The sequence below is a fragment of the Loxodonta africana genome, unplaced genomic scaffold (assembly GCF_030014295.1).
Source record: "Loxodonta africana isolate mLoxAfr1 unplaced genomic scaffold, mLoxAfr1.hap2 scaffold_483, whole genome shotgun sequence".
NCBI classification, from domain to species: domain Eukaryota; kingdom Metazoa; phylum Chordata; class Mammalia; order Proboscidea; family Elephantidae; genus Loxodonta; species Loxodonta africana.
Genome location: NW_026975200.1, coordinates 107,354 through 122,005, shown reverse-complemented (window position 1 = coordinate 122,005; position 14,652 = coordinate 107,354). Strand labels below are relative to the sequence as shown.

The 14,652-nt window shown below is 44.7% G+C and overlaps 1 long non-coding RNA gene across 8 annotated transcripts in view; it reads left to right on the top strand.

Moving 5' to 3' along the window:
- The first annotated feature begins 1,175 nt into the window (after positions 1-1,175).
- LOC135229728 (uncharacterized) overlaps positions 1,176-14,652 on the top strand; it is a 102,536-nt gene continuing 89,059 nt past the window's right edge. For 7 of the 8 annotated variants that reach the window (XR_010320408.1, XR_010320407.1, XR_010320401.1 and 4 more), the window contains exon 1: positions 1,176-1,281. This is a non-coding gene — a long non-coding RNA (uncharacterized LOC135229728). Of the gene's footprint in view, positions 1,282-2,515; positions 2,718-14,652 lie in introns of all 8 variants that reach the window. The other variant, XR_010320404.1, reaches the window with a different exon arrangement.

Sequence of the window (14,652 nt, the reverse complement as noted above, 5' to 3'; positions counted from 1 at the left end):
GATGACCTCAGACATCCAAATCTAACATGTACAGAAAAAAATCTTTTGGTCATTTTCTCAAGCTTGTTCCTCCATGGTTTTCCACGTGGTAGAGAATGGCTCTGGTGACCATGCGCTCATGGTAGCCTGAATTCTAGAAGTCACCTTTGATTCTCCATTCCCCTCATCCCATTCGTCTGACTGACCAGCAATTCTTGGCAGCTCAATCTCCAAGGTACACCTCAAGCCTGCCCACTGTTCCCACCTGCACTTCCACCATCACTCCTCACCCTGACCACTGCAGAAGCATCCTGACTGGTCCTCTGTATTTGCTGTCTTCAAGTTCTCCTGGGCTACAGTTAATTCCTGGGACACATTCTTTCTGAAGACCATTGAACAATAGAAGGAGAAGGGCATTTAGTTGTATGCTACCTCCTCCGCTTGAGCTGCATGCCCCTCAGAAATCACTTTTCAGTGTGCAGTCTATAATGTCTCTATCCCAATTTCCTGTCTTTGGCCACACTGCTTTCATAGCGTGCATGCATATGTGCTTCAGGGGTCATGTAGGCAGATGCTTGGAGGAATTTTTCTTAGTACAATCATGGTTGTGTGCCATCAAGAGATTCTGACTCATATCAACCCTGTATGACAGCTTAGAACTGCCTCACAAGGTTTCCTAGGTTGCAGTCTTTATGGCGCAGCCCTGCTGGCACCGTGGTTAAGAGCTCGGCTGCTAACCAAAGGGTGGACAGTTCGAATCCGCCAGTTGGTTATTTGCAGAAAGACATGGCAGTCTGCTTCTGTAAAGACTTACAGTCTTAGAAACCCTATGGGGCAGTTCTACTCTGCCCTATAGGGTCACTATGAGTCGGAATTGATTCAATAGCAACTGGTTCGGATTTTGTTTGGTTAGAATCTTTATGGGAGCCCATCTCCAGATCTTTTCAACCCCTGAGCTGGTGGGTTCCAACCGCCCACCTTTCAGTTAGCCAAGCACTTAACCGTTGCACCTCCAATACTTAACTCTGCACGCGAGAGGGCCCTCTCCTGACCTCTCCCGTCTCCTCACCCCGCACACCTTGGCGTTGTCCTTGCTTCTAGACCCCACCCTCCCCTCTGGAGGCCCAACCCCCCCACGCCCGCCCCACACCCGGGCCGCTGGGCGGGGGCGGCAGCCATGTTCCTCGCCGTCCAGCCAGTTACTCACGGAAGCGCTGGGACGGGTGGTGAGGGGCCCGGGCAGGTGGCGCGCCTTACAGCGGACGGTGTTCGTGCTGCTTTCCGTGCCGTGGTTTCTGAAAGGTAGGAAACTCCGGCAGGTGGGTGGAGGGACCCGCTCCCAGACTGAACAAGCCCGGCCCCTCGAAGGTGTGGAGGGAAGGCACCAGGAGGGCGGTTCCCAGTCCCAGCAGTCTGTGGGCTCCAGAGGTTGGGGAGTCCGGACGTTGGGTTAGCAGCTCGCATCGCCCCCTTCGGCGTACCCCGTCCCGAGTGATCCCCAGGGGCGGACGCGGCACGGGGGCAGGCGGACGCAGCCACTCTAAGGGCTGCGAGAGGGAGCCTCTGGCCCGGGAGACGCAGCTGGTCTGCGAAATTTCATCCCCATGGATTTGCGGCGGGGGGGGGGGTCCAGCCGCGGGATCCAGCTGCGGAGTGCCCTCGGGCCTAGGGGCTTGAAGGGCTTGGGGAGAAAGGCCGTGTCCAGGGCTGCGCCAAGGTCCCTCCTCTGCCCGGGGCGGGTTTGCGGGCCAAGCTGGGGGATGGGCTCCTGCCCCCCCCCACCCCCCACCTGCTCCCTGTGCCAGAGGGGAAACCAAGGCCCAGAGTTCGCCCGGGGGCGGTGAGACTCCAGACTGAGGACGGGGCACTCGCCCCCGTTCGTCGTCCCACCCCCACCAGACTCCGTAGGGTGCCAGGGGCGGGGAGAGAGCGATCCCCCGCCCAAGGCCCCGCTGCCCCTTACTGTTTTGGGCGCTGTGCCTGGGAGGCTGAGGCATCCCGCGCCCGCGCCCGCGCCCGGCTGGTCTACTCTCGGGGCTGGGGCGTCGGCGCGGCCCCGGCCCCACCTGGAAAGGAAGGGGTCCTGGGAATCTGTGGAGCAGCGCGGGGACCCTACTCCTTGTGGAAGCAGCAGTGATTCAGTGTCTGTTAACAGTGTGGATGCCGGGTCCCGCTCCACCTCTGGGTGGCGGGGGTGGGGGTAGCAGGAAGGGGTCCTGAGCGCCCATGTTGTTTGTTAACTTAAACATTTGTGCGGCGCTGTGTAGCGGTAGCTGTGGACACGGTCTCTGGTGCTGAGGGGATTTGAGGGTTCCTCAAACTGGTGGGATTTGGAGGCTCTACCCTGGTGGCAGTGGGTTCAGTGGGTTACCCTGGTGGCGTAGTGGTTAAGTGCTAAGGCTGCTAGCCAAACGGTTGGCAGTTTGAATCCACCAGGCGCTCCTTGGAAACTCTGTGGGACAGTTCTACTCTGTCCTATAGGGTCGCTATGAGTCAGAATTGACTCGATGGCAACAGGTGTGGTTTTTTTTTTTAGGTTGGAGATTAGGTGTCTCTCGGGCTGACATTTGAAGGTCTGGAGCTGACGGTTTATGAGGGCTTGTAAGGGTTTTAAGCGTTCCGGCCATGGGCACCAACCCGATCTTCCAGTCCCTGCGGACGGACCGCCCCCCCCCCGCCCCGGGGGGATTGGCTGCTCTGGGACCCTGAGCCCAGAGGGCGGTGAGAAGCTGACAAACGTGAGTGATGCCCTGCAGGCTCCAGTCGGCGGGGCAGCCCTGCTCACACGGTCTCAATAGGGGCAGTCGGCTTCGTGCCTGGGGGGTGGTTTCCGAATGTTTCCTCGTGCCCCCCCCCCGCGGGGCGACAACTCTCTCCTGGGCGGGGACCTAGTAGAGGCCTGCAGGGCATCAGGGTGTGGAGGGGCAGAGCTTGGGCGGGGAGGGCGCGGCCCTGCAGGTTCCTGTACATGACCACGGCAGGGGGGTGCAGGTCGTGAAGGCTGGGCCTGGTCGAGGACCCACTAGGTCTCGCAGAAGGAGTGGGTTAGGATAATCATAGCATTAATGGGAGTATTGAGAGAGCGCCCTGGGGCGTTGGGTCCCTCGGGAAGAAAAGCTTCTGCTGTCGCCACTGGAGCGGTACCCAGTTCGTCCCGTCTTAGGTCCAGGAGGTTCCCATGCTCGGAGGGTCTGGTGGGCAGAACAGAACCGGCGGTGCGCACGCCCTCTCGCGGCCTTGCGCCCAATCGCTGAGGTTCAGTGTCAGGTGATTCTAAGCCATGGTTTTGGAACTGAATAGTGAAGCAGAGCAAATAAATGATGCAGTGCCTTGATGGGACCGGTGGAGACATCAAGAAGCAAAGCACAGCTGAAACTTCAAAATTCCACTGAGTGTTAGTAGGATTTGGAGGGAGAAAATAGACGGAGAGTCGAGAGGCCCAGAGATGCAGAAGGGTTAGAGGATTAGGGTTAGGGGTTAGGGTTTGGTGTTAGGGGTTCAGGTTGGGGGGTTAGAGGTTTGGGAGTTAGGTTTAGGGGTATAGGTTTTAGGTGGCTGGGGGTTGGGGTTAGGGCTGGGGTTACTAGGCTAGGGCACAAGTGGTTTAGGGTTATGGTTAGGGTTAGAGTGAGGCTGAGGTTGATTCCCAGTCTTGTGTACCTTCTCTTCCTTCACCAGAGTTACCACATATGTGTCGTTTGGTTGGAAACCCTGATGGCATAGTGGTTAAGACCCACCAGTGCTAACCAAAGGTCTGCAGTTCGAATCCACCAGGCGCTCCTTGGGAACTCTATGGGGCAGTTCTAATCTGTCCTATAGGGTCTCTATGAGCTGGAATCGACTCGACGGCGGTGGTTTGTTTTTTTTGGTTATTGTTTAGTTAGCTTTTCTCTACCCACTCTGTCTGCCTGGTGAACATCAAGGATTGTTTCTGTGTGTAAATGTTTTCATGAGTTTTTATGATCGTGGTCTCTTAGTGTATATGTCGTTTTGTGATTGACTTAGTCAGCATGATGCGCTCCAGATTCATCCATGGTGTGAGGTGTTTCGGAGATTCATCATTGGTCTTCATTGTCGTGTAGTGTTCCACTGTGTGTATGTACTGTAGTTTGTTTATCCATTCCTCCGTGGATGAGCACTTAGGTTGTTTCCATCTTTTTGCTACTGTGAATAATGTCACAGTGAACACGGGTGTGCATATGTCTATTCCTGTGACTGCTCATGGAAACCCTGGTGGCTAGTGGTTAAGTGCTACGGCTGCTAACAAAAAGGGTTAGGGTTTGAGGTTCGGGATGTTAGGGTTAGGGTTGTTAGAGTTCTGGTTGTTAGGGTTTGGGGTTAGGGGTTGGGGTTAGGGTTTTGGGGTTAGGGATGTTAGGGTTAGGGTTGTTAGGGTTTGGGTTAGGGTTTTTCAGTTGGGGTTAGGTGTTAGGGTTAGGTTTAGGGTTTGAGGTTAGAGTTTGGATTTACAGGTTAGGTGTTAGGGGTTGCAGTTTGGGGTTTACAGTTTTGGGGGTTTAGGGTTTTGGGGTTTAGTCAGTAGGGTTTGGGTTAGGTTTTAGGGGTCAGGATTTAGGTTTAGGGTTGGGGTTGGTGTTGAGTTTGTTTGGGATATGTGGTTTGGGGTAGGAGGGTGGGTGTTAGAGGTTTGGGGGTTAGAGATTGAGGGAGTTAGAGGGTGAGGGGTTAGAGGGTGAGGGGGTTAGAGGTGAGAAGATTATAGAGTGAGGGAGTGAGAAGGTGAGGGCGTGAGGGGGTGAAGGTTAGGGTTTAGGGTTAGAGGGTTTAGGCTTAGGGTTCAGAGGCTTAGGGTTAGGGGGTTAGGGTTTCAGAGTTCAGAGGTTGGGGTTGGTGTTGTGGTTAGGGTTAGAGAGTTAGGGTTAGAGGGTTAGGGTTAGAAGATTAGGGGTATCGTTTAGAGGTTTAGGGTTAGGGATTAGGGCTAGGGTTTAGGGGTTCAGGTTTAGGGGTGTGGGCTGGGTCTGGGGTAAGGTTTTAGGGTTTAGGGTTAGAGGGTTATGTTTAGGGCTTAAGGCTTAGAGTTTAGGGTTTCAGGACTTAGGGTTTAGGGCTTAGGGCTTAGAGCCTAGGGTTTAGGACTTAAGGTTTAGGGTTTAAGGCTTAGAGTGAGGGTTAGGGCTGGGGGCTGGGGTTAGGGTTTAGGGTTTAGTGTTAGGGTATTAGGGTTAGAGGGTTAGATGGTTTAACATTTAAGTTTAGGGTTTAGGGGTTGGGGTTAAGGGTGTTAGTGTTTAGGGTTTTGGCATTTAGGGTGTTAGGGTTGAATGTGTTAGGGCTAAGGGTGTTAGGGTTTTGTGTGTTAGGGTTTTAAGTGTTAGGGTTTACAGTTTAGGGTTAAGTGATAGGGTTAGGCTTAGACTCATTCTTAGGTTTAGGGCTAGGGATTTCAGGTTTAGGGTTTGGCGTTGGGTTTGGGGGTTGGGGTTAGGTTTAGGGCTAGGATTAGAGGGCTAGGGTTAGAGGGTTAGAGTTAGAGGGTTAGGGTTTCAGGTTAGCGTTAGAGGGTTAGGGTTCGAGTGTTAGGGTTAGGGTTAGGGTCGTTAAGGTTAGGGTGGTTAGGGGTTAGGTGTTAGGGTTTAGGGTATAGGGGTTAGAGTTTGGGTTAGGGTTAGAGTTTAGGGCCTTGGGGGTTAGGACCTAAGGGCTTAGGGTCTTAGGGGCTTTGGGACTTAGGGCTTAGGGGCTAGAGTTAGAGGGCTAAGGCCGGAGGGCCAGGGTTATGGTTTGATTCCTGGTTGGCAATTTTTTTCCTTCAATATTTTGTATAAGTCATCCCATTGCCTTCTTGCCTCCATGATTTCTGCTGAGTAGTCCAGGTTTATTATTATCTACTCTCCGTTTTTGGTGACTTCCTTTATCCCTAGCCTCTCTTAAAATTCTCTTTATGTTTGATTTTGGCAAGTTTGATTATTATATGTCTCGGTCACTTTCTTTTGAGATCACCTTATGTGGAATTTGATGAGCATCTTTCATGATATCAGGGAAGTTTTGTGCCAACAAATCTTCAACAGTTCCCTGTGTATTTTCTGTTAGCCCTCCCTGTTCTGGTACTGCAATCACTCATAGTTATTTCTCTTGATAAAGTCCCACATGATTCTTTGGATTTCTTCATTTAAAATTCTTTTATCTGGTTTCTTTTCAAATATATTGGTCCCAAGAGTTTTATCTTCTATCTCAGTAATTCTGCCTTCCAGTTCTTCAGTTGTGCTCTTCTTACTTTCTATCGAGTTTTCTAACTCTGTAATTTTATTGTTAATCTTCTGAATTTCTGATTGCAGTCTCTCTATGGTTTCTTGCAGATTATTAAATTTTTAATTATGTGCTTGAGTAACCTTTTTAATTTCTTCAGCTGCTTTATCTTTGTGTTCCTTGGCTTGTTCTGTATTTTGCCTCATTTCCTTCCTGATATCTTTGAGAGTTCTGTATATTAATCTTTTGTATTCTGTATCTGGTAATTCCAGGATTGCACCTTCATCGAGAAGATTCCTTGAGTCTTAGTTCTGAGAGCTTGTTGAAGCAATCATGGGTCAGCTTCTTTTTTTTTTATTTTAATAATTTTTATTGTGTTTTAAGTGAAAGTTTACAAATCAAGCCAGTCTCTCACATAAAAACTTATACACAACTTGTTACATATTCCCAATTACTTTCCCCCCAATGGGACAGCCCACTACCTCCTTCCACTCTTTCTTTCCGTGACCATTTTGCCAGTTTCTAAGCCCCTCTACCCACCCATCTCCCTTCCAGGCAGGAGATGCCAACATAGTCTCAAGTGTCCACCCAAACCAAGTAGCTCACGCCTCACCAGCATCCCTCTCCAACCCATTGTCTAGTCCAACCCATGTCTGATGAACTGGCTTTGGGGATGGTTCCCGTAGTGGGTAAACGGAAGGTGCGGGGGCCATGATCACTGGGGTCCTTCCAGTCTCAGTCAGACCATTAAGTCTGGTCTTTTTATGAGAATTTGGGGTCTGCATCCCACTGTTCTGCTCCCTCGAGGGATCTCTGTTATGTTCCCCATCAGGGCAGTGATTGGTTGTGGCCCGGCACTGTCTAGTTCTTCTCATCTCAGGATGATGTAGTCTCTAGTTCATGTAGTCCTTTCTGTCTCTTGGGCTCGTTATTATCTTATGTTCTTGGTGTTCTCCATTCTCCCTTGATCCAGGTGGTTTGAGAATCATTGATGCATCTGAGATGGCTGCTTGCTAGCATTTAAGATCCCAGATGCCACTCTTCAAAGTGGGATGCAGAATGTTTTCTTAATAGATTTTATTATGCCAGTTGACTTAGATGTCCCCTAAAACCATGGTCCCCAAACCCCTGCCCCTGCTTTGCTGACCTTCGAAGCATTCAGTTTATTCAGGAAACTTCTTTGCTTTGGTTTAGTCCAGTTGTGCTGACCTCCACTGTGTTGAGTGTTGTTCTTCCATTCACCGAACGTAGTTCTTGTCTATCTCTTTAGTAAATACCCCTCTCCTACCCTCCCTCCCTCCCCCCCTCATAACAACAAAGGAATATGTTCTTCTTAGTTTAAACTATTTCTCAAGATCTTATAATAGTGGTCTTATACAATATTTGACCTTTTGCTACTAATTTCACTCAGCATAATGCCTTCCAGGTTTCTCCATGTTATGAAGTGTTTCACAGATTCGTCACTCTTCTTTGTTGATGTGCAGTATTCCATTGTGTGAATATACCATAATTTATTTATCCATTCATCCATTGATGGGCACCTTGGTTGGTTCCATCTTTTTGCTATTGTAAACAGTGCTGCAATAAACGTGGAAGTGCATATATCTATTTGTGTAAAGGCTCTTATTTCTCTAGGATATATTCCGAGGAGTGGGATTGCTGGGTTGTATGGTAGTTCTATTTCTAGCTTTTTAAGGAAGCACCAAATTGATTTCCAACGTGGTTGTATACCATTTTACATTCCCACCAGCAGAGTATAAGTGTTCCAGTCTCTCCACAGCCTCTCCAACATTTATTTTTTTGTGTGTTTTGGATTAATGCCAGCCTTGTTGGAGTGAGATGGAATCTCATTGTAGTTTTGATTTGCATTTCTCTAATGGCTAATGATCGAGAGCATTTTCTCATGTATCTGTTAGCTGCCTGAATGTCTTCTTTAGTGAAGTGTCTGTTCATATCCTTTGCCCATTTTTTAATTGGGGTGTTTGTCTTTTTGTGGTTGAGTTTTAGCAGAGTCATGTAGGTTTTAGAGATCAGGCACTGGGTGGAGATGTCTTAGCTGAAAACTTTTTCCCAGTCTGTAGGTGGTCTTTTTACTCTTTTGGTGAAGTCTTTAGATGAGCATAGGTGTTTGATTTTTAGGAGCTCCCAGTTATCTGGTTTGTCTTCGTCATTTTTAGTAATGTTTTGTATTCTGTTTATGCCCTGTATTAGGTCTCCTAATGTTGTCCCTATTTTTTCTTCCATGATCTTTATCTTTTTAGATTTTATGTTTAGGTCTTTGATCCATGTGGAGTTAGTTTTTGTGCATGGTGTGTGGTATGGGTCCTGTTTCATTTTTTGCAGATGGATATACAGTTACGCCAGCACCTTTTGTTAAAAAGACTGTCTTCTCCCCAGTTAACTGACACTGGGCCTTTGGCAAATATCAGCTGCTCATATGTGGATGGATTTATATCTGGATTCTCAGTTCTGTTCCATTGGTCTATGTGTCTGTTGTTGTACCAGTACCAGGCTGTTTTGACTACTGTGGCAGTATAATTGGTTCTAATATCAGGCAGAGTGAGTCCTCCTACTTTGTTCTTTTTTAGTAATGCTTTACTTATCTGCGACTTCTTTCCCTTCCATATGAAGTTGGTGATTTGTTTCTCCATCGTTTTAAAAAAATGTCATTGGAATTTGGATCGGAAGTGCATTGTATCTATAGATGGCTTTTAGTAGAATGGACAATTTTATAATGTTGTCTTCCTATCCATGAGCAAGGTATGTTTTTCCAATTACGTAGGTCCCTTTTGGTTTTTTGCAGTAATGCCTTGTAGTTTTCTTGGTATAGCTCTTTTACATTTTTGGTAAGGTTTATTCCTAAGTATTTTATCTTCTTGGGGGCTGCTGTGAATGATATTCATTTGGTGATTTCTTCTTCAATGTTCTTTTTGTTGATATAGAGGATCCAACTGATTTGTATGTTTATATTGTAATCTGAAACTTTGCTGAACCCTTCTATTAGTTTTAATAGTTTTCTTGAGGATTCCTCAGGCTTTTCTGTGTATAAGATAATGTCGTTGGAAAATAGAGATAATTGAATTTCTTCCTTACCAATCTGGATGCCCTTTATTTCTTTGTCTAGCCCAGTTGCTCTGGCTAGGACCTCTAGCACAATGTTGAATAAGAGCGGTGATAAAGGGGATCCTGGTCTGTTTCCCGTTCTCAAGGGAAATGCTTTCAGGCTCTCTCCATTTAGGATGATGCTGGGTATTGGCTTTGTATCAATACCCTTTATTATGTTGAGGAATTTTCCTTCTATTCCTATTTTGCTGAGAGTTTTTATCATGAGTGGGTGTTGGACTTTGTCAAATGCCTTTTCTGCATCAATTGATAAAATTATATGGTTCTTGTCTTTTTTTTTATGTGGTGGATTACATTAATTGTTTTTCTAATATTAAACCAATCTTGCATACCTGGTATAAATCCTACTTGGTTATGGTGGATTATTTTTTTGATATGTTGTTGAATTCTATTGGCTAGAATTTTCTTGAGGATTTTTACATCTATGTTCATGAGGGATATAGGTCTGTAATTTTCTTTTTTTGTGTGTGCTGTCTTTAGCTGGTTTTGGTATCAGGGTTATGCTGGCTTCATAGAAGGAGTTAGGTAGTACTCCGTCCTTTTCTATGCTTTGAAATACCTTCAGTAGTAGTGGTAAGTCTTCCCTGAAAGTTTGGTAGAACTTTGCAGTGAAGCCGTCAGGGCCAGGGCTTTTTTTTGTTGGGAGTGTTTTGATTACCTTTTCAATCTCTTTTTTTGTTATGGGTCTATTTAGTTGTTCTACTTCAGTTTGTGTTAGTTTAGGTAGGTAGTGTGTTTCTAGGAATTCATCCATTTTTTCTAGGTTTTCAAATTTGTTAGAGTACAATTTTTTGTAGTAATCTGATATGATTGTTTTAATTTCAGTTGGATCTGTTGTGATATGGCCCATCCCATTTCTTATTTGGATTATTGGTTTCTTTTCCTGTATATCTTTAATCAGTCTTGCCAATGGTTTATCAATTTTGTTAATTTTTTCAAAGAAGCAGTTTTTGTCCTTGTTAACTCTTTCAATTGTTTTTCTATTCTCTAATTCATTTAATTTTGCTGTAGTTTTTATTTTTTGCTTTCTTCTGGTGCCTGACAGTTTCTTTTGTTGCTCTCTTTCTGTTTGTTCACGTTGTAGGGACAGTTCTTTCATTTTGTCTCTTCTTTAATATGTGTGCCTTTATTGATATAAATTGACCTCTGAGCACTGCTTTCACCATGTCCCAAAGGTTTTCATAGGAAGTGTTTTCAGTCTTGTTGAATTCTGTGAATTTCTTTATTCCCTCCTTAAGCTCTTCCATAACCCAGTCTTTTTTTGAGCAGGGTATTGTGCAGTTTCCAAGCATTTGATTTCTTTTCCCTGGTTTTTCTGTTATTGATTTTTACTTTTATGGTCTTTTGTTCAGAGAAGATGTTTTGTAATATTTCAATGTTTTGGGTTCTGCAAAGACTTGTTTTATGACCTAATATGTGATCTATTCTAGAGAATGTTTCATGTGCACTAGAAAAGAAATTATAGTTTGCAGCTGTTGGGTGGAGTGTTCTGTATAAGTCTATGAAGTGAAGTTGTTTAATTGTAGCACTTAGATCTTCCGTGTCTCTATTGAGCTTCTTACTGCATTTCCTATCCTTCACCGAGAGTGTTGTGTCGAAGTCTCCTATATAATTGTGGAGGTGTCTGTCTCCCTTTTTAATTCTGTTAACATTTGTTTTATGAATGTTGCAGCCCTATCATTGGGTGCATAAATATTTAATACGGTTATATCTTCCTGGTAAATTGTCCCTTTAATCATATGTAGTGTTCTTCTTTATCCTTTGTGGTGGATTTAACTTTAAATCCTATTTTGTTGGAAATTAATATTGCCTCTCCTGCTCTTTCCTGATTGTTGTTTGCTTGATATATTTTTATCCATCCTTTCAGTTTTAGTTTATTTGTGTCTCTAAGTCTAAGGCATGTCTCTTTTAGGCAGCATACAGGCTGATCGTGTTTTTTTATCCAGTCTGCAACTTCCTGTCTCTTTATTGGTGAATTTAGTCCATTTACATTAAGTGTAATTATAGATAAGTATGAGTTTAGTGCTGTCATTTTGATGCCTGTTTTTGACAATTTTATTTTTCCATTTACTTTTTTGTGCTGAGTTTTTCTTTGGAGAATGTGTGTTCCTCCTTTTTATAGTAGTTGAATTTATTTTGTTGAGTCGTTATGTTTATCTTGGTTTTTATTTTGAAGTATGGAATTGTTAGACCTCATTGTGGTTACCTTAATATTTACCCCGGTTTGACTAAGTAAAAACCTAAGTTGTTTCGCCCTGTATCGCCTTGTTTTCCTCTCCATATGTAAGATCTGTGTCTCCTTATTTAGTCTCTCTTTTTTCACTATTGTAATCTTTTACATAATGACATCAATGATTCCCTGTTTTGAGCAATTTTTTTTAATTAATCTTATTTTGTTTTTGTGATTTCCCTATCTGAGTTGATATCAGGATGTTTTGTTCTGTGACCTTGTGTTGTGTTGGTATCTGATATTGATTTTCTGACCAAAGAATTTCCTTTAGTAATTCTTGCAGTTTTGGTTTGGTTTTTGCAAATTCTCTAAGCTTGTGTTTATCTGTAAATATCTTAATTTCACCTTCATGTTTTAGAGTTTTGCTGGATATATGATTCTTGGCTGACAGTTTTTCCTCTTTGAGTGCTCTATATATGTTATCCCATTGCCTTCTTGCCTGCATGGTTTCTGCCGAGTAGTGCAAACTTAATGATTCTCCTTTGTAGGTAACTTTTCGTTTATGCTTGGGTGCTTTTAAAATTTTCTCTTTATCTTTGGTTTTGGCAGGTTTGATGATATGTCTTGGTGATTTTCTTTTGGGATGTATCTTGTATGAGGTTCGATGAGCATCTTGGGTAGATATCTTTTCATCTTTCACGATGCCAGGGAATTTTTCTGCCATCAGATCTTCTATTATTCTCTCTGTATTTTCTGTTATCCCTCCCCGTTCTGGAACTCCAATCACATGCAAATTATTCTTGATAGAGTCTTCCTTGATTCTTAGGGTTTCTTCATAGTTTTAAATTCTTTTTGATTTTTCTTCAACTATATTTATGTCAATTGCCTTATCCTCCAGCTCCCCCACTCTGCATTCCAGTTCCTAGAGTCTGCTCCTCTGACTTCCTCTTGAGTTGTCTGATTCTCTGACTTTATTGTTAATCTTTTGGATTTCTGAATGCTGTCTCTGTATGAATTCTTACAGCTTATTAATGTTTTCACTATGTTGTTGAATAATCTTTTGGATTTCTTCAACTGCTTTATCTGTGTATTCCTTGGCTTTTTCCATAGATTTCCTTATTTCATTTGTGAGGTCATTCCTGATGTCTTGAAGCATTCTGTATCCAATTTTTTTATATTCTACATTTGGCAATTCTAGGAATGTATCTACATCTGGCAATGATTTTGATTCTTTGATTTGAGTGTTTGTAGAAAAAATCATGGCCTGCTTCTTCATGTGATTTGATGTCGACTGCTGTCTCTGAGCCATCTATAAGATACTGTAATATTTTCTTTTATATTTCCTCACTGAGTCTTCTTGTTTTGTTTTGTTACAATACATTCAAATGGGCTACTAGATTGTGGTATCGTGATTGCTGTAGCTTTTGAATCACTTACGTCCTGTTACCAGCTTGCCTGAGCTGTTACCAGGTATATAAGTGTATGAGTCTATTCACTATTCTTGAATAGAATCAGCTCAGGTGTCCTGACAGTTGGTCACCTAGTGTGTGGTGTAGCCTCTCACCTATTATCTTAGAGGAGTAGTGGTGATGGTTGTATGCACCAGTTTCTATTAGTGGCAGGGGGTCACATTTCGAGGAGGTCAGGATGCTGACAGCCTTCCTTCAAGTGTCAGTGAGGTAGGTGTGGCTCTATTCTGTAGAGCGCTCTGGTGGGTAGGCTCTGCAGCTGTATCTTAGGCACCTAATGCTTGGGTAGACGTCACTATTCTCAGACCCCTCTAGGCTAGGTGGTGTGGGTGGAGTCTCAGCCCTCAGTTCACTGCTGTGGATCAGCAACGGCTCTGTTTAATAGCTAGAGAGGTATCTGACCTCCAAAACTTGCCTTTCCACTGCCGAGCTAAAACAATTATGGTGAGATCTCTATCAGAATTGCCTTTGCATTATAATAGCCACCTAGTTACCTGTAGGGTGAAAGCCAAAGACTATGGGTCTCTTAATGCCTGGATGGAGCTGATTCTGTATTGTTATTCCAGTTTAGGGAAGTCAGGGAAGGATTTTTTCTTTGATTGTTAAATGCTGCTTTTCTCAGGCCAGGAGAATGGATTAGAAAAGAAGAAAAAAAATCGAGCAGTGCACTTCTCTCTGGCACAGAGAATTCCAATGTTAATGAAGCTGGCTGGGGCAATGAGGGGTGGAATCAGATATATAGAAGAGAGTAGCCTGGCAAGATATACAAAGTTACTTATGTTGTTTGGTGAGGACTGTTTTTTCTGAGATTTCAGAGCATTGTGTCGCTCGTGTGTGCTGGCTGGATCCCTGCTGAGACTGTCCCAGAGGGCTAGGTCTGCATCCATGCTCACACCGTCTCAGGAAGCCACAATCGGCTCCCCCACACTTAGTCCAAAGCCCAGCACCAAGGTTTCCTTTCTGGGACGCTGCACTCCAGGCTCCAAAACCAGTCGCTGCTTGCCCATGGTTTTTCGTTTCCCTGTCAGCCGCATCTGTGTGGAGTCTGCGTGTGCTGCCTGGGTCCCCTCCGAGGTTGGTCCTGAGGGTTAGGCCTACATCCGTGCTTCCCTGTCTCAGTAAGCCACAATCAGCCCCACCACCCTGGCACCAGGGAACCACGAGGGCTCAAGGCTGCGGCGTGGGACAGTGGCTCCAGAAGCGGTCCCTGCTGCAGTGTGGCTTTTTGCTCCCCTGTCACTCAGGTCAACTCTTTAGTTCTGTGTTTGATGGTCAGGGTTTGTAGATTGTCCTTTATGTAATTGATTCACTTGTTTTTTTGAGTCTTTGTTTCAAGAGGGATAAGCGGAATCTTCTACCTAGTCAGCCATCTTGGTCCTGCCCCCGTGTCTGCCTCTTTATGTGATTTGATGTTGACTGTTGTCTCTGAGCAATCTATAAGTTATTGTATTAGTTTACTTTATGCTTGCTTTTTGTATCCTAGCTTCTTGCTTTGTTTAGTTTTGGTATACCCAAATAAGCTGCTTGAGTGCGTTAGGTTGATTATTTTCACCTTTGAAGCTCTAATGTACTATCACCAGATGGCTAGCACTGTTACCAGGTATATGAGCCTAGGAGTTCATTTATTTTCTTGTATGGATTCAACTCAGGTGCCCAGGTAGTTGGTCATAAAGTGTAAGGTACAGGCTCTGCCCTACAGTC